Source organism: Papio anubis, chromosome 7 (genome assembly GCF_008728515.1).
Source record: "Papio anubis isolate 15944 chromosome 7, Panubis1.0, whole genome shotgun sequence".
In the NCBI taxonomy this organism is placed as follows: Eukaryota; Metazoa; Chordata; class Mammalia; order Primates; family Cercopithecidae; genus Papio; species Papio anubis.
In genome coordinates, this window is record NC_044982.1 from 121718328 (window position 1) to 121744247 (window position 25920).

Genomic DNA, 25920 nt, shown 5'->3' on the forward strand with positions numbered 1-25920 from the left:
AAACAAAGTGAAGACAGATGGACAGATACATACATATCCCATTAAACAATACAATGTTATATGTGATAAAGTAATGGTGGTGGAACAAAGTACTATTGAAGCAGAAAGAAAGGACAGACTGGATTTGTCTAATGAAGTCAGGGCTGCATCATGAAGGTGACATTTGAGCTTTAAACAGGCAACAAAAACACGACTGGCCCAGTGTATCAAGTACCTACAGTTTTATGAAGCTGGGTGCTTTATAAATATCTCGGATCTCTGTGGCAGCCTAAAAAATAACAACCCCGGCCGGGCGTGGTGGCTCAAGCCTGTAATCCCAGCACTTTGGGAGGCCAAGACGGGCGGATCACGAGGTCAGGAGATCGAGACCATCCTGGCTAACCCGGTGAAACCCCGTCTCTACTAAAAAATACAAAAACCTAGCGGGGCGAGGTGGCGGGCGCCTGTAGTCCCAGCTACTCAGGAGGTTGAGGCAGGAGAATGGCGTAAACCCGGGAGGCGGAGCTTGCAGTGAGCTGAGATCCGGCCACTGCACTCCAGCCTGGGCGACAGAGCGAGACTCCGTCTCAAAAATAAAAATAAAAATAAAAATAACAACCCCATGTCACAGATGAAGAAACTGAGGTTCAGGGAGGTACCCAAGTCCATTGAATTAGGAAGTGGTGGTGTTGGGATCTGAATCCAATTCTACCTGACTCCAAGTCTACGTTCTTCCCATTCCCTGATCCTGGCCCAGCCAATCCTTATCCTGTGTAACAGTTCTCCAGTGAAATTAGAAACTAAAGTTGCAGAGGATCAGAACATGTTTGTATTTAATATAAGACATGCCATGAAAATGTCTTGTGGAGAAAACATGAAGTATTTCTGGAGTATGCTGTAATTAGCATAATGCATTTTCACTGTAGGAAGTTGGAAACTAACACATTTTCATGAAGACTTGATTAAACAGTTTTTCCTCTTAGAAGGCCTACATTTGCCCCACTCACCAACTCTGTGTGTTAAAATACATAATACATCTGCCCTAGAGTGGACTCCTTTCAAACAAATCTAGCAGTGAGTAACTTGAGTAAGCATTGAATGTAAATGGCGTCATTATAAGGATATTAAGAGGTCAAGCTGTCAAGGCCCCTTGCTAAACTGAAGCTAATTTCAGGAGTCATATTCGCACAGTAATACCCTTTTATAATAGCAAATAAATCACATTTGCAACAATTGTTAAAAACTAACTGCCAAGTATCTGTTGCAGTTGTAAATATCCTATTTGTCAACTTAAATATTTCCTGCTGTATAGCATGAAATGTAAACCAGATGGGGACAGCTACTTTCCCTTTATATGAGAAAGTGAACTTGCTATTCTTGCATGTCAAACTTTTTTTTCAGAGTTTCTATTTTGAGGTTTTAGTGTCCTTGATCAAAGGGAAACATATATAACAAACATTATTAATATTTATGTTAATAATATTAATGCTTTGGTAATTAGGATTTTAATAGGAAGGCAGCACAGTGTAGGGGAAAGAGTGAGAACCAAGGAGTCAGAGAGCTTAAATCTGGACCTCACAGTGGGAACTGCAATGAGTAGGTTAAGCTCTCTTAAGCTAAGTGTAAAAGGAGCAAAATCTCAGTATCCTTAAGTGTGAAAGGAGCAAATGATAGTACTGACAGGGTTTTGTAAACAAAATAAATGCACATGAAATTGCCTTATAATTATTTTTTATTTTATTATTATTATTTTTTGAGACGGAGTCTCACTCTGTCGCCCAGGCTGGAGTGCAGTGGTGCAAACTTGGCTCACTGCAACCTCCGCCTCCCAGGTTCAAGCAATTCTCTGCCTCAGCCTCCGGAGTAGCTGGGATTATAGGCGCCTGCCACCACGCCCGGTTAATGTTTTTGTATTTTTAGTAGACATGGGGTTTCACCGTCTTGGCCAGGCTGGTCTTGTACTCCTGACCTTGTGATCCGCCCACCTCGGCCTCCCAAAGTGCTGAAATTACAGGTATGAGCCACCACACCCAGCCTTTACTGAACTTTATAATTTATAAGGCAGGCCAGGTGCAGTGGCTCATGCCTGTAATTTCAGCACTTTGGGAGGCCAAGGTGAGAAGCTGCTTGAGGCCAGGAGTTCGAGACAATCCTGGGCAACATAACGAGACCCCAACTCTATTTAATAAAAATAGGGAAATAAATAAAATTAAACAAATAAAGTTCATTACAGATGCTTTTTATGATGACTAAACATTTCCTTTCAGAGCAGATTCTTAGGAGGCACGTTGTCCGTTGTCTATGTTAGCTATTAGGTCACCCCTTTAATAACTGTTTTCCCCATTGGCAATTGTTCTATTGAACCTCACAACAACTTAATCCAGTAGGTGGGTAGGTTTGTGCCAGGTTGGTATTACTCTATCTCCATTTTACGGATGAAGATACTGAGATAAAAAAAGCAGACTCATAGTTTGCCTAAGATCATACAGCACAGACCAGAACTCTGTTTCTAGAGCTGAAATACTTTTGCTTCCTCTGGCTGCCCTAACCCCTTGGTTCTCAAAGGAAACAGGAGGACAAATTTCCTTCAGCCTTTTCCTCAACAGCAGGCTTGCCTGATTTGCTCAGATAATTGTTCTGTTCTCCATCTGGTCTTTCCATTGAAGACACCGCCTGAGGCATGCTTGTTTTGTGCACAGGGGTTCCTATCTCCCCCTCTAGACTGTCAGCCCTTTAGGGATGCTGCCAAGTCTTTGTCTTCCTGCAGCACCTAGTGTCTGGGGCAGGGCACACAGCAGGGTGCATTCGCAATTCCAGTGTTTCACTGTGAACTCCTCCTCCATAACTTTCAGGGAGTGAGATCCAGGTGAGTCACTTGAGGCTGGTTTCAGATTCAAATGCAGCAAATATTCACTGAGCACCTCCTCCGTGCCAGGCCCATGTGTTCTCACACCTCTCATTTAATCATATTCTTGTATTTTTAGTAGGGATGGGGTTTCACCATGTTGGCCAGACTGGTCTCCAACTCCTGACCTCAAGTGATCCACCCACCTCGGCCTCCCAAAGTGCTGGGATTACAGGCATGAGCACCGCACCCAGCCCATTTAGTCCTATTCTTGATTTGGGACTCTGATGTTAACTTTAGAACCGCATCTCTCAGCACTAGGTAATCTTGTCCCACTTTAGGTGAGCAATGATGGGGGCCTGAACAAAGCATTAGGAGTGGGCATGGGAGACGTGGATGAATTTGAAATGTTTATGTGGTGGCTTTGACATGACTTGCTTATGATGACTTATAATAACTGGCTTGACAGGTTAATTGATTAGATGCGAGGGTGAGGGAAAAATATCACTGAAGGTTAGGGTTGGAAAGACCCTTAAAAATCACCTAATACAGTCAGTTTATAAATGGAGTGATTGTGGCATGAAAAGTGAAGTGGTTGCCCTAGGTTGCAGAACCAGGTGTCAAAGGTGAGTGATGAGAACCTAAGATGTCTCAGCTGTCAGTCAGAAATCACTTGTTGCCAGTTGTGTGACTGATTGATGATATTCAAAGGTAATTTTGTTAAAAATGGTTAGAATGCTACCGAGGTTTATATCAAGGTCTTAAGAGCACAAGGAATATAAAAATAATGATCTCAGCATTACTTATATTACTGAAACACTGTTGCTGTCCAACATTTTGGCAGTGGCTAAAACGATTATGACACATCCAAGTGATGGGATAGTCTGATATAATTAGAGGCAGTGGTTGTGAGTAACCTTTGATGATTTAGGAAGATGCACAAAACAGCAAGAGGAGGATAGAAAGTTACATAAGCAACATGACTTCAGCTTTGCAAAACTAATATATGTAGAAAAGACTAGATGAGAATATAACAAAATGTTACCAATGTTAACATTAGCAGAATCATGATAACTGCAACTGTATATAGACTTTCATGTATATTCTAGATCTGCTCTATCAAATATGGTAGCCACTAGCCACATGTGGCAATTGAGCAATTGAAATGGTACAAATACACACCAGATTTTGAAGACTGAGGATGTAAAAAATAATGCATAATATCTCATTAATAAGAAAGTATTAATAAGATAATAATAAAATCACTGCTGCCTTGACCTCCTGGGCTCAAGTGATCCTCCCGCCTCAGCCTCCTGAGTAGCTAGGACTATAGGTTTGCACCACCAAACCCTGCTCCTTTTCTTTTTTCTTTTCTTTTCTTCTCCTTCTTCTTTTTTTTTTTTTTTTTTGGTACAGACAAGATCTTGTTGCCCAGGCTGGTCTCAAACTCCTGGGTTCAAACGATACTTCCGCCTTGAACTCCCGAAGTGTTGGGATTGCAGACCTGAGCCACTGCACCCGGCCAAATTCTATTTCTATTGGATTGGTTGTAAAGAAGTGCTTTGTAACCTGCAAAGGAGCAGGGCCAGTGGGGCGGGGAGGGCAGAAGTGCTGCAGAGGCCCCTGCTGTCCACTGCCCTGACTGCCACTGTGCTGGATGACATGTGAACCACAGCTGCATCTGGAGGCCTGGGCAGGTGAAAGCCAGTAGACAGGGCAGGAGTCAGGCAGAGGTGAGCTTGCCCAGAATTGTTCTGTTCCCAGGATCTGGGCCGCAAGCTTTGAGATGACAATGTAGTGACATGCTTCTGTGTGGGGAGGGGTGGGAGGGAAGCCCGGTCTTGAGCCCTTTATGCCTGAGGTGTTCTCGGCAGATGGAGGCTGCCTGCTCACCCCTGCTGCTTCTGCCTCTTTCTGGTGACAGGCGGGATGAATGGGTAGTAGAGCACACAGATGTGGGCAGATGTGCTCAGGCCCTACATTCTGTGCAAATAAAACTCTTAGCAAAGGGTTTGGTGTGGCCTCTTGCCACCCTTCTCCTATGGGCATCAGGGCACGTATGGGACTCAGACACTAATTTATAGATCAAATAACACTCACTGAAGAATCAGGATTTCAGAGCTTTATGAATCCATAGATGCTCTGCAGACTCATCTCAAAGTTTTCTTATCTTCTTCTTCCTCTTTTTCTTTTTGTAAGAAGAACCAGAGATTCCAGACAGGATAAATGACCCACTAAAGGCCCCAGCTTTTGGTATCAGGTTCTGAGACAAATATCTGTGACCAAAAGAAGTTGCCTCTCTGGGCCACACTTTCTTTAACTAATCACTCACTGGGGATAGTAGGCTGGGTGAATCCTCCCTCTGTTGCCTCCAGATGCATCTATGAGGCTAACAGGGAATTGTGTATATTTATTATATTGCCGAGAATTTTTTAAAAGACAGGCCCTCCAAGTAAGCCCACTCTGAGACATGCAGCACTGAGAATTCACCCACGCCAGAAATGGCATCCGGCCTTCAGCGCGAACTGTGATGCACGGCCCACGGTGTTCAGTAGCTGGTTGGCCAAGGGATGTGTGAGTCACCTCTGCCCATGTTCACAGCATTCACAGCCCCAATCTGACAGAAAATCCAGCGTTGGACCACTTGATTTTTTCTAGAGTAAAACCAAGTGCTCAGTCACCTGCCCAGCTCCTCTGGTTGGTAGAGAATACAGCCACGGGTGGGCCATGGTTCCCTGTGTTTTACTGATGTGGCTAAGTACACAGCCAAGGGCTTATTTCCTTCTTACAGCTGTGGAGGCTGGGAATGCACTGGAGAGTGATGAGTGGAGGAGTGATGTGAGCTAACTTATGTGACTCTGACTGCAGTGACAAGAGGCCCTGAGGGGGCAAGGATGGAAGCAGGAAGTCTAGTTAGGAAGACTTGCAGTAATTGAGGTGAGAGATGATGGTGGCTGGACCGCACTGGTAACTGGAAGGTGGGAGAAGTGGTTGTGTTATAGATATTTTTCAAAAGTAGAACCAAAAGGATTTATTGATGGATTGGATGTGCAGTATGAGAAAAAGGAGCCAAAAGTGTCTCCAGAACTTCCACCCTGAAGAAAATGGAAGAATAGTGTTACCATTTCCCACTGGGGCAGAATGCCAGGGAAATAGCTTGGAAGGTAAAATCAAGATTTCAGGTTTGGGGGTGTTAAGTTTGAGATGCCTTTGTTAAAGCATGTTATAGAGAGTGGGTTGAAATCTCAGGCACTTTTTCTCCTTTTGCAGCTGTAAAATCAGGAGGATGTGCATGGCTAGGCTCTAGGGATAAAACAGAATCAGTTCCCGGGAGGGAAGCAGCTTTTTCTCTGCTCTCACTTCTGGGCCTGGGGCTCAAGATTCTCCTGGGTTGGTGAGAAGCGAGGTCTATAGGACCTGAGGCCTTCCCCAGGGGAGAAGGCAGAGGCAGCTCAGCCCACTTCTCATCACGTTTAGGGAGATGCAGTAAGGTGGAGAAGGACAGAGGCAGCTTGTTAGGGGAAAAGAAACGACAGTAGCTTGAGAGTAATGGGATTGGAGGGGACCACGGCTTGGGAGAGGTGGATGGCTTTCTCAGGACAGAGAGTGCCCTGGACCAGAGTCACAGGACCTCGCTGGGAGTGCTGGCCTTGTGGTCTTAAGCAACTTCTTTCCCCTCTCTGGGCCTGTTTCCTTGTCTATTAATACAGGCCTGATGGGATCTATCCCTGAGGGATACGTGTGGATTCAGTGGCTAAATGAGATAGTGTGTGAGACTATTACTACAGAGGCCTGGCAGAGATAAATCTGTTTTGGGTCCTGACCACTTCTTCCCCATCTAACTGTTGGGAGCAGAGTTGGAGCAGGTGTAAGAATTCACTTGCTTCTTGACTTCTGTGTTCTTGCCTGCTTCTCAGAGACAGGGAGCGCATTTAACTCTTTGCAGATGCTATTTAAGTACAGGCTTCAGAATTCCAGCTATTATAAAGAGAACATGTTTTCTTAGGCAGTTACTAAGTGACATCTTTTTTTCCCACTTGGATCACTGAATCTCCAGATAGCATGGAGCTCTCCATTGTGGTAAACAACACACCTCATACTTAATTTTAAAGGAGTTGGTACACCCCACTATAAGAATTTTCAGTTAGTAAAATATTAATGTGATTATGGTATTTGGTAAGAGTTGTTTGCATGACATTAAAATGCAATAGGCAGAGGGGAGAGCAGCCGCTTGGCTTGTTGCCACCTGGTGGCAGCTGCTGGGATAGCCCAGTCTCTTGGAGAAGTGAAGAACAGCGGTTGTCGCTGTACAGGGCAGTCACCCCGGTCAGCAATTGAGCCTCGTGGTGTTCAGCATAGAGGCTTTCCCCTCTGTCTCTATTAATCCTACTAATCTTTTTGGGCATGACTTAAATCGCAGCTCCATGAAACTATCTTTGAGCAACCAGAGCTTCCATCTCTGTACCAATCCCCTTGGACACTGCCTTTCATGGGGTGTTTGGAGTCGGTGGGGTAAGAGGCTGCAAACCATCTGTGCCCTGCCACTTAACACTCAGGGCCAGGCGTACCTAAGGCTTCCATGATTTTCAAAGGCCTTCAAAACTTTTGGATTCTGGAAAAAAAAAAAAAAAATTCCTGGCTCCCAAATATGAAAAGAAAACTGCAAAATAACAATGTTTTAAAAATAGCAACAAAATGGAACATGTCAGTCAGGTACAACACAACACTTATACAGTTATGTGTAAATCATGTTCCATGATTATCCTCATGGAATAGATGAAATGGATTGTAATACATTTGATATGATGTAGGATGGAATCTCTAAAACTAAAAATACTCAGGGCTCAGGGAGGTCTTAACCAGCACTGTTCTGGCCGACTGAGAATGACCTCCATCCTTCTCATCTCTTCATCTTATGGGTGAGGACTCTGAGAGGTGAAATGACTTCTCAGGTCCCACATTTAGGGGAGGAACTAGAATCAAAGCCCAAGTTCCTGACTTCTGGGCTAGTTCTTTCTATGATACTTCATTGCCAGCATTAAATCAATTTCTTCGGAGTGCCAGAAGTTTCTCTGCGACTTTGGAAATTCGTTCAGGATATGAAGAAACTATATCTAAAATTAATTTGAGGATTAAAAATGGAAAATCTTGAAACTTAAACTTTCATCAGCAGCCACTGTATTTATATTTTTCACCTTTGTAAAAAAAAATCACAAATCTTTTAATATACTCTTGCCTTCTCTGCTTCCTTTTTTGAGTTTCTTCTGCAGCCTCTATGAATTTATGATGTTCCCTCTATTACTTTCAAGACCCATGGCCCAGCTATTGTTTATAAAGATACAGAATATATTCATTTCTTTTTAAGCATTTCTTTGCTTTTTTATTATGAATTTTTGGAATGCTACTTTCTTATTTTTGACATTAAGCACTAATTTATAAGAAACATGAAAACACAATTTTTATAACCTATTTCAGGTTTCTAGGACTAGTAATTGTATATGTGCCTTCCATGGCAATTCAATGTAGTAATCCCATACTGTAGATAGTTATTCTCCCTCTTTAATTTCCATGCTATAAATGGCAGGGCTGGTGAAGGATTCTTTTAGTTGAGAAGTGCTCCTTTACTGTCACTGCAAATGATCTCCAAAAGGCTTCTGTGAGGATTTCCAAAGCAGAAGAGCTCTTGTTCTGTGGATCCCATTGGGGAAGATTCCTATGAACCGCCTTTGATGACCATTGTGCAAAGCAAAATCCTCTCTCGGTAAGGATGAGCATGTGGCATTGGACCTAATCAGTGCAATGAGTTGGCTGCAGAGTTCCCCTTTCCTTCCCAGTTTCCTTGACAGTTCCAGGAAACCAGAATTTTTAAATAAAGAACAACCTTGGTTGCAGAATATATAGGCAAGAAATATGGACTGTCTGAGCTACGGCCTTAGCGTTAGTCTAGCCCAATCCCCTCAAACCCTAGGCATGGGCTCACAAGGGGAAGAGACTTGGTCAGGAGTAGAGTTCAGACCAGGGTTCAAAGCCCTTGATTTCTAATTCAAGGCAAGTTTGTTTACTTTCGGGAAATTCCTAGAGAGGAGAATGAGACTGAGAGCAAGAACCTCTCTTTTTCATACCTACATCCTGTATAACACCCAGCGCAGCACTCCTGATAGAAGTAGTGCCCAATGAATCTTTGCTGGGTGATTCAATCAAATCACACAAGGGGGAAAATATTCCTTGAAAACACAGATAAGAGATGCTCCTTCATACCCACAAGGATGGTTGAAATAAAAAGACAATAACAAGTGTTGGCAAAGATATAGAGAAACCGGGACCCTTCTATACTGCTAGTGAGGTGGCAAAATGGTACAGCTGATTTGGAAAACAGTTTGACAGTTCCTGAAAAGTTAAACTTTGAGTTACCATTTGACCCATCAGTTCTACTCTTAAGTATATAACCAAGAGAAAGGAAAACACATGTTTATGCGAACACTTTTATATGAATGTCCATAGCAACGTTATTCATAACAGTCAAAAAGTGGACACAACTCAAATATCCATTCATTGATGAATAAATCAACAAAATGTGGTATAGCCATACAATGGGATATTATTAAACCATAAAAAGGAACAAAGCATTGATATGTGGTACAACATGATGGAAGCTTGAAAACATTACAGAACCTGAAAGAAACCAGTCACAAAAACCCACCTATTGTATGATCCCATTTATATAAAATGTCTAGAATAGGGAAATCCATAGAGATGGAAAATGGTTTCCAGTGGCTGTGGGGAAGGAGGTATGAGGAGTGACTTCTAATGTATACAGCATTCTTTTTTGGGGTTGAGGAAAATGTTGTAAAATTAGATAATGGTGATGGTTGCACAACTCTGTGAATATACTAAAAACCACTGAAATGTATATTTTAAAAGTGTGAATTTTATAGTGTATGGTATCACACTAAAGCTGTTACATACACACACATTTAGGATGGATACCTGTACAATGTATACGGCCACTTGTTTGAATATAGTTGAGTGTGAGAATGATGACTGAGTGTGGGAGCCTGTGATAAACCACCTCCCAAACCGCCTTCTGAGTTTATTATAGGTATTAGTCTAAACCTTAAAAAGCTTTGCCAGGTATGGGTAAAAAGTACCTGCTACAGACACGAAAGCAAACTAATGCCCAGTGAGGGTTAATATATGGGACACTATAAGCAGTCATGATCTGGAAGAAAGAATATATATTAGCATAAATCTGGCTCCATCAGCAAAAAGACTCGACTCTGAGGACAGTGCCACTTTTCTAAAAGGTAATCTGTTGCTTGGACTCACCACAGCAGGCTTTTATTTTGTATCAGTTCCTGGACTGAGAGGGGCTGGACATGGTCAAACCCAGAAGAGAAGGGGCTGCTCAGGTAGCAGGCTGGTGGCTCAGGAAAGCTTTGTCCCAGATGTTTCCACCTTCCTCTTGTCCTCCGGTTGCTCATCCCAGGGGACTCCAAGCACTCTAGACTCCTTCTATGGTGTGGGGCTCCCTGCAAGCTCTATGCCCTCCATGGGGACACTTCCTCAACCCCATCAAGTTAACCCAATAATCCAGTACATCCTAACTAATTTGGTGATGGTAGAGGGTTGAGTCCCAGGTACTACATGCTTATCATAAGGGAACCTTTTGGATTCAGTTATCTGAGAGATGAATCTGGATTCCATGACTTTGCCACTGTTGCCTACAGACTCTGGTGTTTGAAAGATTCAGCACCCTGTCAGGCGAGTAGGACATCCTTTTGGATAGCAGTGATCTTTTTCATACCTACATCCTGTACAACACCCAGCACAGCACTCTCGACAGAAGTATATCTACTTCTATCATGACAGCCTTGCAGCTGTCATGTAGGACAGACTCAAGGAGAGAGACTTGGGAAAGGAAAGAGGAAGGGACACTGATGTAGGTTAAGGGCCTATTAAGTGCAAGGCACTGTGGTATTTGCTTCTGTCATCCTCTGAACAACCTTATGAGGTAGGTATTCATACTCCCATTTTATGAAGGGAAAATTGAGGCTCAAAGAACCCAAGAAACGTGCCAAGTTCCATAGCTCAGTGGCAGGGCAAGGATGAAGATCCAGGTTTGCCTAACCCAAAAGGCCAGGTTTTCTCAACTGTGCTTGACCCTGGTGATTGCTCTCGGCCTGGCGAGGGAAACAAACGTTTGGCAGAATGTGAGAGGGCACTGTGATGCTGGCAGCCACAGCAAGAAGCTTCCCCAATTGCCAGACAGCTCTGAAGCCAGGGAAGGCTTGTGATTTACTGTGGGACTTTGGGCAAGTCACTTAACACCCTTCTGTCTCACCTTTCCCATTATTTGTCTCTAAAGCACTTTGAAAGCCTATGATATAGGAGCTGTATGAGGACAAAGAAATACGGTCCTTCAGTACAGGCAAAAAGCCAAGGTTCCTACCTGTGATCAATAAAAGTCCTGTGGCACTTTCCAGAAACATGTGGGTGGAGCTTTAGGGGCCCTGGGAAAAATTTCAATTGAGTAGATGCTAGCTGAAAGGCACCCTGGAGTTCCACCTGAGTAAATGTCCTACAGTCCCCGCTGGCCTGTCCGGGCTCAGCTGCTATGGTAGACCTCTACTCTGCTAAGCTTCACCCCAGAGGCTGCTTTTAACTAACAGGCCCCCTCTGATACCATTTGTCCCTGGGTTCGTTTTCTAGCAAATGAAAGAAATGGCATTAAAGGTGGTATTTTCTTCCTCCCTTCCTCTTTTCCCCGTCCTTTTCCTTTACCTCTTCTAAAATTCAATGCACTGTTTCTTAATGTATAGCTTCCTCTCAGGAGAATACACTAGAACGCTATTGAGTCATGGCAGATAAGTGTAAATTCTTAGTTTTAGCTCTACCTGTATCTGCTAAGCATTAAATACAGAATCTTCGAGGCAATTTGTAGAAAATCATTGTGAAATGACGTTCTTCAAATTTCTTTCATTAATAAATGAATAAAAAGTATAAAACATATACATTGGTGCTTTCCCTCAAAATCCGGGATAACATATTCCTTGGTATGCCATAAGTCTTTCATATGAATGGAAGTTTCACAGTGCCATTTCTTTGAGAAATGTCTTTCTATTGAGCCTCTTCAGAAATGTCCTTGTGTCCTGCACACTTCTATTTGACTTCGGAACTTAGTTGCTGCCACATGGCATTTGAAATATGCTCCCTCCAATTCTGGGGAAGAGCTGCAGGGGAACACAGTTGTCCTCCCTGGTGGTAACTGCTAATGACAGGGAAACTCCCTGTTCTTCTTTATATTTCCTACCTGTGTCCTCTGTAAGGGAGGTGAATTTTGTTGCATTATTTGGACTTGTATTGGTTCCTGACTACCGGATCAAACTCCAGTAGGTTGTTTCAATAGCATTTACATATTAAGACATTTGTGGAGACATCTACAAAGATTAAAAAACAAGCCAGGTGTGGTGGCTCGTGCCTGTAATCCCAGCACTTTGGGAGGCTGAGGCGGGTGGATCACCAGGTCAGGAGTTCGAGACCAGCCTTGCCAACATGGTGAAACCCCGTCTCTACTAAAAATACAAAAATTAGTCTGGTGTGGTGGCACATGCCTGTAACCCCAGCTACTCGGGAGGCTGAGGCAGGAAAATTGCTTGAACCCAGGAGGCAGAGGTTGCAGTGAGCCGGGACTGTACCACAGCACTCCAGCCTGGGCGACAAGAGTGAGACTCCGTCTCAAAAACAAACAAACAAAAAAACAGACATAAGGTAGGTACTCTGGGGTGGGATAGGAATGTAACATGACAGGGGAAGACAAAGTCTTTAAGAAGAGAAGCAATTTCATTTATTTATTTATTTATAAGGGCTCAGAACAATAGGGAACACAATGAATCTTATGTTTAAGAAAGCAAAATATATGTTTAAAGGAATATACATATTGCTAAAACAGTTCCATTTATGCAAAAGATTCATGTAACTTGATAAAGGTTTTCAGGGATTTTAAAGGATTTTAAGTGCTGTGTTAGACTGTACTAGTAACAGATGTTCAACGACATGTTTAAGTTTTTGTTTTACTGAAAAAGCAATGGATTATCTGATATTTCCTTTTTTAAAAAAAATCATACCAAAGCCACCACTTTCCAAGTATAATTCAAATTCATTATTTCTAAGAAACATAAATAATTTAAAATGACAGAAGGGCTCTTAAAAATAAATATTACTATAGTGAATCTAGAAGGTTTTGTTTGCTAAACATCCCCTTCAGAATCCCAGGCTTTTGTGTCACTTCTTGTTCTTTTTCTATGAAGACAGATGGTGTCAGTAATTGCCTATATATTTAATTAAGTTAAAAAGCTACATAGTAAGGTTTTGGCAAAAAAGTTTGAAATTTTGTGCTATGAGCAAAGAAAGCAAAGGAAGCAGAAATTGGTAGCATAAGACACCATTCCTCACCAAGTATGCATTTTGATATCCATATGTGTTGGAATGTGAGATTGCATTTTTTCAAGCTAATTGTAAGAATAAAGACATTTATCTTGAAAGATAAATCCCATAATAGATATCTAGATGGCATTTATCTTACACTTTTGACCAGCTAGATGGGAATGACTCTACCTGTTGTCCCCATCACCTCCCACCTTGACCCAATACTTAAGTGGTTGCCCTAAACTCTGCTGAGATGAGGTTTTTGCCTGGGATTTCTCACCTAGCAGGCTAATCATTGTGAAATTATTATGGGGGAGAAAGCAGTAGCTACTTGTAGAAAGTGGTTTGGAAAACTGACTTAACCATTCTTGTGGTGTCTGTTTTCAATGTTTCCATCCCGTGAATCCACCTTCTGGCTTAATGGCAATATGGCACTCCCAGCTGTGGTGCTGTCTATGGGCTGCACATTTAAACTCTTAAAGCTTAAAAATGGCTACCACAACACTGATTTTATTCCATTTCACTTAGTCATTAACATTTAATGATTACCTTATGTGCTGAGCACAAGGATGGAATATATTAAAAAAATAGGAGATGTGTTTTCTGGCTTTAAGCTGTTCAACTCCATTCAACAAGCATATTGAGGACATATAAAAGAAACATACGTTTTCTTTGGTGATAGTGGTGGGTTGGGGGGATACTTACAGAGCAAGTCACTATCAATCCAGTGCAGTACCACAGTGAGTATGTGTTGTGAGAGAAAGAACACAGGCGTGGCAGCCAAATAAGTCACAGTCTGAACCCTGGATTTGCCACATAATAGCTGTTCATGTGGCCTTGAACATGTCACTCTAGTCTCAGTTTCCTCGTTTGTAAATTAGGGATAATAATACTTCTCAGGATGTGAGGATTAGGGTTACTACATGTAAAATACATAACAGAGTGCTTGGCACATGACAAAAATACAATAAGTAGTTAGTATTATCATTCATAATTACTCTGGCCATCAATGCTATACTTCAGATCTGAGCTAGGGCTAGAGGATGAAGTGGCACTTTAAGGGGGATCCATGATGAGTTGGACTTTGAAATATGTTTTGAAGGAAGCGAAGTTGTATATCAGCAGAGAAAAAGGGAAAAGCAAATTGTAGGAATGAAGGTAATATGTAGGAGGTAGGATGATAATGCTTTTATTTATTTTATTTTAGTCCATAAGTTACTGGGGTACAGGTGGTATTTGGTTACATGAGTAAGTTCTTTAGCAGTGATTTGTGACATTTTGGTGCACCCATCACCCGAGCAGTATACACTGCACCATATTTGTGGTCTTTTATCCTTCGCCCCCATACTGCTCTTTCCCCCAAGTCCCCAAAGTCCATTGTATCATTCTTATGCCTTTGCGTCCTCATAGCTTAGCTCTCACATATCAGTGAGAACATACGATGTCTGGTTTTCCATTCCTGAGTTACTTCACTTAGAATAACAGTCTCCAGTTTCATCCAGGTCACTACAAATGCTGTTAATTCATTCCGGTTTATGACTGCATAGTATTCCATCATATATATACACACACATACACACACACACATATATATACACACATATATACACACACACATATATATACATACATATATATATACACACACACACAGTTTCTTTATCCACTTGTTGATTGATGGGCATTTGGGTTGGTTCCATGATTTTGCAATTGTGAATTGTGCTGCTATAAATACGCATGTGCAAGTATCTCTTTTGAATAATGACTTCTTTTCCTCTGGGTAGATATCCAGTAGTGGGACTGCTGGACCAAATGGTAGTTCTACTTTTAGTTCTTTAAGGAATCTCCACACTGTCTTCCATAGTGGCTGTACTAGTTTACATTCCCACCAGCAGTGTAGAAGCATTCCCTGTACACCGCATCCATGCCAACATCTACTGTTTTTTGATTTTTTGATTATGGCCATTCTTGCAGGAGTAAGGTGATATTGCATTGTGGTTTTGATTTGCATTTCCCTGATCATTAGTGACGTTGAGCACTTTTTCTTTTTCTTTTTTTTTTTTTGTAGATGGAGTTTTGCTCCTGTTGCCCAGGCTGGAGTGCAATGGCGTGATCTTGACTCACCACAACCTCCACCTCCTGGATTCAAGTGATTCTCCTGCCTCAGCCTCCCGAGTAGCTGGGATTACAGGCGTGCGCCACCATGCCTGGCTAATTGTGTATATTTAGTAGAGATGGGATTTCTCTATGTTGGTCAGACTGGTCTCGAATTCCCGACCTCAGGTGATCTGCCTGCCTCGGCCTCCCGAAGTGCTGGGATTACAGGCGTGAGCCACCATGCCTGGACTTTTTCATGTTTATTGGCCATTTATATATCTTCTTTTGAGAACTGTCACTTCATGTCCGTAGCCCACTTTTTGATGGGATTCTTCTTTTCTTACTGATTTGAGTCTGTTGTAGATTCTGGATATTAGTCCTTTGTCAGATGTATAGACTGTGAAGACTTTCTCCCACTCTGTGGGTTGTCTGTTTACTCTGCTGACTGTTGCTGTGCAAATGCCCTTTCGTTTAATTAGGCCCCAGCTAGTTATCTTTGTTTTTATTGCATTTGCTTTCAGGTTCTTGGTCATGAAATCCTTGCCTAAGCCAATGTCTACAAGGATTTTTCCAGTGTTATCTTCTAGAATTTTTATAGTTTCAGGTCTAAGGTTTAAGTCCTTAATCTATCTTGAGTTGATTTTTGTATAAGGTGAGAGATGAGGATCCAGTTTCATTCTCCTAATTATGGCTAGCCAATTATCCCAGCACCATTTATTGAAAAGGGTGTCATTTCCCACTTTATGTTTTTGTTTGCTTTGTCAAAGATTAGTTGGCTGTAAGTATTTGGGTTTATTTCTTGGTTCTCTATTTAGTTCCAGTGGTCTATGTGCTTATTTTTATACCAGTACCATGCTGCTTTGGTGACTATGGCCTTATAGTATAATTTGAAATCAGGTAGTGTGATGCCTCCAGATTTGTTCTTTTTGCTTAGTTTTGCTTTGGCTCTCTGGGCTAATTTTTGGTTCCATATGAATTTTAGAATTGTTTCTTCTAATTCTGTGATGAAGGATGGTGGTATTTTGATGGGGATTGCATTGAATTTGTAGATTGCTTTTGGCAGTATGGTCATTTTCACAATATTGATTCTACCCATCCATGAGCATGGGATGTGTTTCCATTTGTTTGTGTCGTGTGTGATTTCTTTCAGCAGTATTTTGTAGTTTTCCTTGTAGAGGTCTTTTGACTCCTTGGTTAGGTATATTCCTAAGTATTCTTTTTTTTTTTTTTTTTTTGCAGCTATTGCAAAAGGGGTTGAGTTCTTAATTTGATTTTCCACTTGGTTGCTGTTGGTATATAGAAGAACTACTGATTTGTGTACATTAATCTTGTATCTGGAAACTTTGCTGAATTCTTTTATCAGTTCTAGGAGCTTTCTGGAGGAGTCCTTAGGGTTTTCAAGGTAAATGATTGTATCGTCAACAAACAGTGACAGTTTGACTTCCTTTTTACCAATTTGGAGGCTCATTATTTCTTTCTCTTGTCTGATGGCTCACTATGATTGCTCTGGCTAGGACTTCCAGTACTATGTTAAAGAGGAGTGGTGAGAGTGGGCATCCTTGTCTTGTTCAGTTCTCAGAGGGAATGCTTTCAACTTTTCCCCATTCAGTATTATGTTGGCTGTGGGTTTGTCATAGATGGCTTTTATTACATTAAGGTATGTCCATTGTATGCCGATTTTGCTGAGAGTTTTAATCATAAAGGAATGCTTGATTTTGTCGAATGCTTTTTCTGCATCTATTGAGATGATCATGTGACTTTTGTTTTTAATTCTGTTTATGTGATGTATCACATTTATTGACTCGCGTATGTTAAACCATCCTTGCATCCCTGGTATAAAACCCACTTGATCATGGTGGATTATCTTTTGGATATGTTGTTGGATTTGGTTAGCTAGTATTTTGTTAAAGATTTTAGCATCAATGTTCATCAAGGATATCGGTTTCCTGGTTTTGGTATTAGGGCAATGCTGACTTCACAAAATGAATCAGGGAGGGTTTCTTCTTTCTCTATCTTGTGGAATAGTGTCAAAAGGATTGGTACCAATTCTTCTTTGAATGTCTGGTACAACTCTGCTGTGAATACATCTGGTCTTGGACTTTTTTTGTTGGTAACTTTTAAAGTACCATTTCAATCTCTTTGCTTGTTATTGGTCTGTTCAGGGTATCTAATTCTTCCTGATTTAAGCTAGGAGGGTAGTATTTTTCCAGGAATTTATCCATCTCTTCTAGGTTTTCTAGTTTATGTGCATTAAGGTGTTCATAGTAGCCTTCAATGATCTTTTGTATTTCAGTGGTGTCCGTTGTAATATCTCCTGTTGCATTTCTCAGTGAGGTTATTTGGATTTTCTCTCTTCTTTTCTTGGTTAATCTTGCTAATGGTCTATCAATTTTCTTTATCTTTTCAAAGAAGCAGCTTTTAGTTTCATTTATTGTTTGTATTTTTTTTTTTTTTTTTTGAGACGGAGTCTTGCTCTTGTTGCCCACGATGGAGTGCAATGGCGTGATCTTGGCTCACTGCAACCTCTGCCTCCCGGGTTCAAGTGATTCTTCTGCCTCAGACTCCCAAGTAGCTGGGACTACAGGCATGCACCGTCATGCCCAGCTAATTTTTTGTATTTTTAGTAAAGACAGTGTTTCTCCATGTTGGTCAGGCTGGTCTCAAACTCCTGATCTCAGGTGATCTGCCCGCCTCGGCCTTCCAAAGTGCTGGGATTACAGGCGTGAGCCTGTAATTGTTTGTTTCAGTTCAATTTAGTTCTGCTCTGATCTTGGTAATTTCCTTTCTTCTGCTGGGTAATTTCCTTTCTTGTTTCTCTAGTTCCTTGAGGTGTGACCTTAGAATGTCAGTTTGTGCTCTTTCGGTCTCGTTGAGGTGGGCATTTAGGGCTATGAACTTTCCTCTTAGCATCACCTTTGCTGTATCCCAGAGGTTTTGATAGGTTGTGTTATTATTGTCATTCAGTTCAAATAATTGTTTAATTTCCATCTTGATTTTGTTTTGACCCAGTGCTCATTCATCAGGAGCAGGTTATTTAATTTCCATGTATTTGCATGGTTTTGCAGGTTCCTTTTGGAGTTGATTTCCAGTTTTATTCCACTGTGGTCTGAGAGAGTGCTTGATATAATTTCAATTTTCTTAAATTGATTGAGGCTCGTTTTATGGCCTATCATATGGTCTATCTTGGAGAAAGTTCCATGCGCTGTTGAATAGAATGTGTATTCTGTGGTTGTTGGATGAAGTGTTCTGTATGTATCTGTTATGTTCATTTGTTCCAAGATATAGTTTAAATCCATTATTTCCTTGTTGACTTTCTGTCTTGATGACCTGTCTAGTGGTGTCAGTGGAGTATTGAAGTCCCCCACTCTTACTGCTTTGCTGTCTATCTCATTTCTTTGGTCTATTAGTAATTGTTTTAGAAATTTGGGAGCTGCAGTGTTACGATTGTGATATTTTCCTGTTGGACAAGGTCCTTTACCATTATATAATGCTCCTCTTTGTCTCTTAACTGCTGTTGCTTTAAAGTTTGTTTTGTCTGATATAAGAATAGCTACCCCTGCTCACTTTTGGTGTCCAGTTGCATGAAATGCCTTTTTCTTTTTTTTTTTTTTTTTGATAAACAGACATGTTTAATGATAGCTTGCTCTTCACAGAGATGTCTACAGAGACTTAATCTATAATCCAGGAGAATATAACCATGCAACACAGACCAATTAGCCAAATGCAAAATAAACTAAATTCTTACCACAACTACCCTATAAACACTGCAACTGTTCTTTCCAACAGGACCCTAATCTTATGTGAAAACACCTACTGTGGGGGAACCAGAAACCTAGCTATGTGGCCAAACAGAAAAAATAGCAATTCAGTGGTTAATTGGTGAAAGCAGGAAATTTGTGCCCTTTACTGTGCTGCTGTTGCTGCTGTTGCTGCTGGTGTTGCTGGTGTTGCTGCTGTTGCTGCTGCGGCAGGTGCTGCTGCTGCTGCTACTGCCGCTGCTGCTGCCGCCGCTGCTGCTTTGGTCTTCTTAGTTTTGTTCTTTTTGTCTCTCTTCTTCAGCCCATCCATGTTAGCTCTCAGTAGGTTTGAATAAGCCATCTGAAATTTATTCACTTCCTTGGAGCTCACACTTCTTCAAGGTGATATAGACGCTGCCCGACATCCGGCACTTCTGGAAAAGTCTGGTCAGCTCCGTCAGGAACTGCTCGCTCTCCAACAACACCATCGCGGCGACGCTTCGCTCCACTCCCTCCGCTGAAGCCCCTAGCAGTGAGAGCTGAAATGCCTTTTTCACCCCTTTACTTTAAGTTTATGTGAGTCTTTATGTGTTAGGTGTCTCCTGAAGGAGTAGATAGTTGGTTGGTGAGTTCTTATCCATTCTTCAGTTCTGTATCTCTTAAGTGGAGCATTTAAGCCATTTACATTCAATGTTAGTATTGAAATATGAGGTACAGTTGCATTCATCCTGCTCTTTGTTACCTGTGTACTTTGATTTTGTTTTTGCTCTTTAATTTGTGTTTTTGTTTTATAGGTCCTGTGTGATGTATGCTTTACAGAGGTTCTGTTTTGTTTTGATGTGTTTCTAGGATTTGACTCAAGATTTAGAGCTCCTTTTAGTAGTTCTTGTAATGGTGGCTTGGTAATGGCGAATTCTCTCAACATTTGTTTGTCTGAAAACGACTATATCTTTCCTTCACATATGATGCTTAGTTTCACTGGATACAAAATTCTTGGCTGATAATTGTTTTGTTTGAGGAGGCTGAAGATAGGTCCCCAATCCCTTCTAGCTTGTAGGGTTTCTGCTGAGAAATCTGCTGTTAGCCTGATAGGTTTTCCTTTATAGGTTACCTGGTGCTTCTCTCTCACAGCTCTTAAGATTCTTTCCTTCGTCTTAACTTTGGCTAACCTGATGACAATGTGCCTAGGTAAAGATCTTTTTGCAATAAATTTTCCAGGTGTTCTTTCTGCTTCTTGTATTTGAATGTCTAGGTCTCTCACAAGGCCGGGGAAATTTTCCTCAATTATTCTCCAAATATGTTTTCCAAGCTTTTAGAATTCTCTTCTTCCTCAGGAACACTGATTATTCTCAGGTTTGGTCATTTAACATAATCCCAGACTTTTTGGAGGCTTTGTTCATATTTTCTTTTTCTTTTTTCTTTGTCTTTGTTGGATTGGGTTAATTCAAAGACCTTGTCTTCAAGCTCTGAATTTCTTTCTTCTACTTGTTCAATTCTATTGCTGAGACTTTCCAGAGCATTTTGCATTTCTAAAAGTGTGTCCAATGTTTCCTGAATTTTTGATTTTCTTTCTTTAAGCCATCTATGTCCTTGCATATTTCTCCCTTCACTTCTTGTATCATTTTTTGGATTTCCTTGCATTGGGCTTTGATTCTCTCTGGTCCCTCCTCACTGATTAGCTTAATAACTAACGTCCTGAATTCTTTTTCATGTAAATCAGGGATTTCTTGGTTTGGATCCATTGCTGGTGAATTAGTGTGATTTTTTGGGGGGTGTTGAAGAGCCTTGTTTTGTCATATTACCAGGGTTGGTTTTCTGGTTCTTTCTCATTTGGGTAGGATCTGTCAGAGGGAAGGTCTAGGGCTGCAGGCTGTTGTTCAGATTCTTTTGTCCCGAATGTTCCCTTGATGTAGTACTTTCCCCCTTTTCCTACGAATGTGACTTCCTGTGAGCTGAAATGCAGTGATTGTTGTCTCTTCTGGGTCTAGCCATCCACCAAGTCTGCCTGGCTCTGGATTGGTACTGGGGGTTGTCTGCATAGAGTCCTGTGATGTGAACCATCTGTGGGTTTCTCAGCAGTGGATACCAGTGCCTGTTCCAGTGGAGGTGGCGAGGGATGCAATGCATTCCATAAGGGTTCTTAGCTTTGGTAGTTTAATGCTCTATTTTTGTGCTGGTTGGCCGCCTGCCAGGAGGCAGCGCTTTCCAGAAAGCATCAGCTATAGTAGTGTGGAGAGGGACGGTGGTGGGTGGGACCCTAGAACTCCCAAGATTATATGCCCTTTGACTTCTGCTACCAGGGTGGATAGGGAAGGACCATCAGGTGGGGGTGGGGCTACGCGTGTCTGAGCTCAGACTCTCCTTGGGCAGGTCTTGCTGCGGCTGTTGTAGGGGATGAGGGTGAGGTTCCCAGGTCACTGGAGTTGTGTACCTAGGAGGATTATGGCTGTCTCTGCTGAGTCATGCAGGTTGTCAGGGAAGTTGGGGGAAAAGCCAGCAGTCACAGGCCTCACCCAGCTCCCATGTAAACCAAAGGGCTGGTCTCACTCCCACCATGCCTCTCCACAATAGCCCCGAGTCTGTTTCCAGGCAGAGGGCAAGACGGGCTTGAAAACTTGTCCCAGGCTAGAAAGAAAAGGGCTTGGTTCTTCCCCTGCCTATGGAGTCTGCACACCGGATTTGTGCCCTCCCCTGAGTTCTCGCCAGGAGGCTTCTCACCCCATTCAAGTTGTTATAAACTTCGGCTCGAGAGTTCCTTCTCCCTGTGGAGATTTACCCCCTGCTCCTCTGGCTGCCCTACTGATGGATCCCTGTGATGCCAGGCAGAAATGGGCTGCTAGGGGATGCAGTGAGCTCCTAGGGCCTTTCTGCTTCTTCCTCTACCCCTATATTTCCCTTGGCTCTCTAAATTGACTCAGCTCCAGGTAAAGTGAGAAACTTCCCAGCAAATAGACCTTCAGCTTCTCCAGTGTGGGTGTGTGTGTTCGAGAGAGGGGGGATCTCCCTTTCCTACTTCTGCAACTGGGGCACTCACAGTATTTGGGGTGTCTCCTGAGTCCTGCAGGAGCAGTCTGCTTCCTTCAGCGGGTCTCAATAATGCATTTATTGAATATGAAGCCACCAAGCTTATGTGTTCTGGAGAGTCTTGTGGACATGATCAATGAAAGAAGCAACCAGTGGTGCCATGTGCCGGGAGGGGGTGATTCAGGATTGTCTTAAGAAATAGGTAAGGCCTAAAGCAAATGTACTTTTCCACCCCAACATTTACATTACAGGTAAAATTAAGTTAAAATGAATATTAAGGATAATTTTGCAGAACTCTTACAACTCAATAGCAAAGACCCCCAAATAACCTGATTAAAAAATGAGCAAAGGATCTGAGTAGATTTTTTTTTTTTTTTTAGACAGGTCTTGCTCTGTCACCCAGGTTGGAGTGCAGTGATGCCATCTTGGTTCACTGCAACCTCTGCCTCCTGGGTTCAAGAGATTCTTGTGCCTCATCCTCCAAGTAGCTGGGATTACAGGTGTGCACCACCATGCCTGACTAATTTTTGTATTTTTAGTAGAGACGGGTTTCACGATGTTGGCCAGGCTGATCCTGAACTCCTGATCTCAAGTGATCCACCCACCTCAGCCTCCCAAAGTGCTGGGATTACAGGCGTGAGCCACCACGCCCAGCCAACTTTTATTTTTTTGAGACAGTCTCACTAAGGCTAGAGTGCAGTGGCACAGTCTTGGTTCACTGCAACCTCTGCCTCCCTGGTTCAAGCAATTCTCGTGCCTTAGCCTCCCCAGTAACTGGGATTACGGGCTTGCACCACCACACCTGACAATTTTTTTCTATTTTTAATAGAGACAGCGTTTCACTGTGTTGGCCAGGCTGGTCTCAAACTTCTGGCCTCAAGTGATCTGCCCACCTCGGCCTCCTGAGGTGCTGGGATTACAGGCATTACACACCCCACCTGAATATACTTTTTTAAAAAGACATACAAATGGCCAACAGGTATATGAAAGGTGCTCTGCATCACTGATTATCAGAGAAATGCAAATCAAACCCACAGTGAGATATCACTTCACACCTCTTCAGATGGCTATTATCAAAAAGACAAAAGAAGGCTGGGCGCGGTGGCTCACGCCTGTAATCCCAGCACTTTGGGAGGCCAACACGGGCGGATCACGAGGACAGTTCGAGACCAGCCTGGCTAACATGGTGAAAACCCATCTCTACTACAAATACAAAAATTAGCCGGGCATGGTGGTGGGCGCCTGTAGTCCCAGCTACTCAGGAGGCAGAGGCAGGAGAATCATTGAACCCTGGAGGCAGAGGTTGCAGTGAACCGAGGTCGCACCACTGCACTCCAACCTGGGTGACAGAGCGAGACTCTGCCTCAAAAAAAAAAAAAAAAAAAAAAAGACAAAAGATAAGTGTTGGTGAGAATGCGGAGAAAGGGAACCCTTATACACTCCCACTTTATAGTGGGAGTGTAAATTAGTACAGCCACTGTGGAAAACTGTATGGAGGTTCCTCAAAAACTTACAAATACAGAACTACCATATGATCCATCAATCCCACTTCTGAGTGCATAGCCAAAGAAAATAAAATCTTGAAGAGATATCTGCATCACCGTGTTCATTGCAGCATTATTCATAATAGCCAAGACGTGGAAACAACCTAAGTGTCAGCTGATGACAGGTGAAAGGATGAAGCAATTGTGGTGTGTGTATATATGTATACATGTATATACACATTGGAATATTATTTAGCCTTAAAAAAAGAAGGAAATTCTGTCATTCATGACAATATGGATGAACCTGGAGGATAGTATGCTAAGTGAAATAAGCCAGACACAGAAAGACAAATACTGCATGATCTCACTTACATGTGGAATCCAAAAAGTCAAATTTATAGCAATGGAAAGTAGATAAGTGATTGTCAGGGGTTGGAAGTTGGGGAAATGGGAGGATGCTGGTTAAAGGGTACAAATCTTCAGTTATAAGATGAATGAATTCTGGAGACCTAACATATAGCATGGTGACTATAGTTAATAACTACATGTTATGTACCTGAAATTTGCTAAGAGAGTAGATCTTAAGTTCTGCCCCCCCCCCCCCCCCCCCACACACACACGTATCCAAGTGAGATGATGGATATGTTAATAAGGTTGATTGTGGTAATCATTTCACAAGGTATGTGTATATTGAAATATCATGTTGTACACCTTAAATAAAAGTACTTTTTTGGGTTAGTTATACCTCAATAAAGCTGGGATTAGAGAAGGACAATTTTGCAAGAGAAAATTTATCACATAAAAAGTCTTGACCACAGGTGATAGCTGGAAGTAGGAACAACTTTCAGCTTTGTTTTGGGATGCTGGGGCAAGCTATAAATGCTCATCGGTGAAGAATCTTACGGTCTTTCTTGGCAATAGTAGGGAGCCTTTTCCTTTTTTCCTACCTCCTGCCCTCCTGAGTCCTGCAGAAATGTTTAAGTACCTGCTGGAGACAGCAGGGTGCAGTGTGAGTGTCCAGATTTTCCTCGCCCTGGCCATGTTTCTTGTGATTCAAGTTAAAAGATCCCTGAGTCCAGAGAGGTGTCTTGGTTTCATTTGAAAGGAAGCAAAGAGCTCCATGGTGAGAATGGGCATCTTTTGAAGAAGGCTTGGGGGCACAGCTGATGTAAACAGAGGAACTAGGTCCGTTATATGTAGATCAACCAAAATTCTACCCAAGAGCTGATGTTTAGGCTTGGGTTCAATATTTCTCAATATCAAGGTTTACAGTGTAAGGGGCGTTAACCAAACATTTACAGACAATCACAAATGGTAATATATACATAGCAAAGTTGGCCACTAGTTTATCTGCACTATCAGTGTTAAGAAACAGAATTGTAATTTTCACTGGAAAAATTTGTCATCATTGCCCATGTGCTTATTGTAGAAGTCATCAACATTGCCATCATCATTACTATTACTTCCATATTATAGGTCTCTTTCACTGACACAAAGATGCAGACCTTTTAAAGGGAGAAGGTCTTTTACTTTAATGCTTCAAAGTCCTTTGGGATGTATATTCCCTTCACTAGATATTAACTTGTGATTAACAATCTGCCCACTATAGCACTTTAAAACACTGAATAATAGGTACTTCTGTTTATACCAAAGGCCTATAAAATTTTAATTTAGATATACTCTGTTAGCCTTCTTCCATATAAATAAAATACCTTCCCTAAAGAGAAAAAGTAAATCTCACTGAGCTCCCTCGGTGAATACCTTGTATATCCTGAAAACAGAAATAGGGAGATCTTGCAAATGAGAGTACTAGAGGGGGACTCAGAGAAGTATTCATTCATTCATTTAATAAATATTTATTGAACATCTATTATATGCTAGACAGGGTGCTAGGTGCTGGGTATATAGCAGTGAACAAGAAGGAATTATGATATTTCTGTAGACTTTGGTTTTTCCATTCTCTGAAATAAATGTATTCATTTTTGATGCTTATATATCACTTTGAGATGATGATAATGCTCAGTGACTTTTAAAAATAATGCTAATTCAATTCTGATTCGACTCACAGTTTGAGAACCTGCTGAGGGCTCCTGTGACAGTTTTACATGTGGTTATGCCATTTGATTTAATAAGAACAGCACCTTATATCTGCTCAGCCGATCAGAACATACTAGGAGGAGGAGGGCAGGAATTTACCAGTTGATAACAAAAAAACAAGGCTCCCAGAGGTCAAGTGAATTGTCTACAGTATCACACTAGTTAGTGGAAAGACTGGGGCCAAAACCCATTGCCATTGCAATGAAAATATTTTCAGATTTTTTTTATTCTA

The 25920-nt window shown here is 41.8% G+C and overlaps 1 protein-coding gene and 1 pseudogene across 7 annotated transcripts in view; both read right to left on the minus strand.

Annotated features, from left to right (window-relative positions):
* IQCH (IQ motif containing H) overlaps window positions 1-25920 on the minus strand; it is a 257954-nt gene that overhangs the window by 38516 nt on the left and 193518 nt on the right. The window lies entirely within an intron of this gene.
* LOC110743695 lies at window positions 18944-19617 on the minus strand (annotated as a pseudogene). Its single transcript, XR_002523087.2, has one exon. The product of XR_002523087.2 is annotated as a signal recognition particle 14 kDa protein-like (transcript).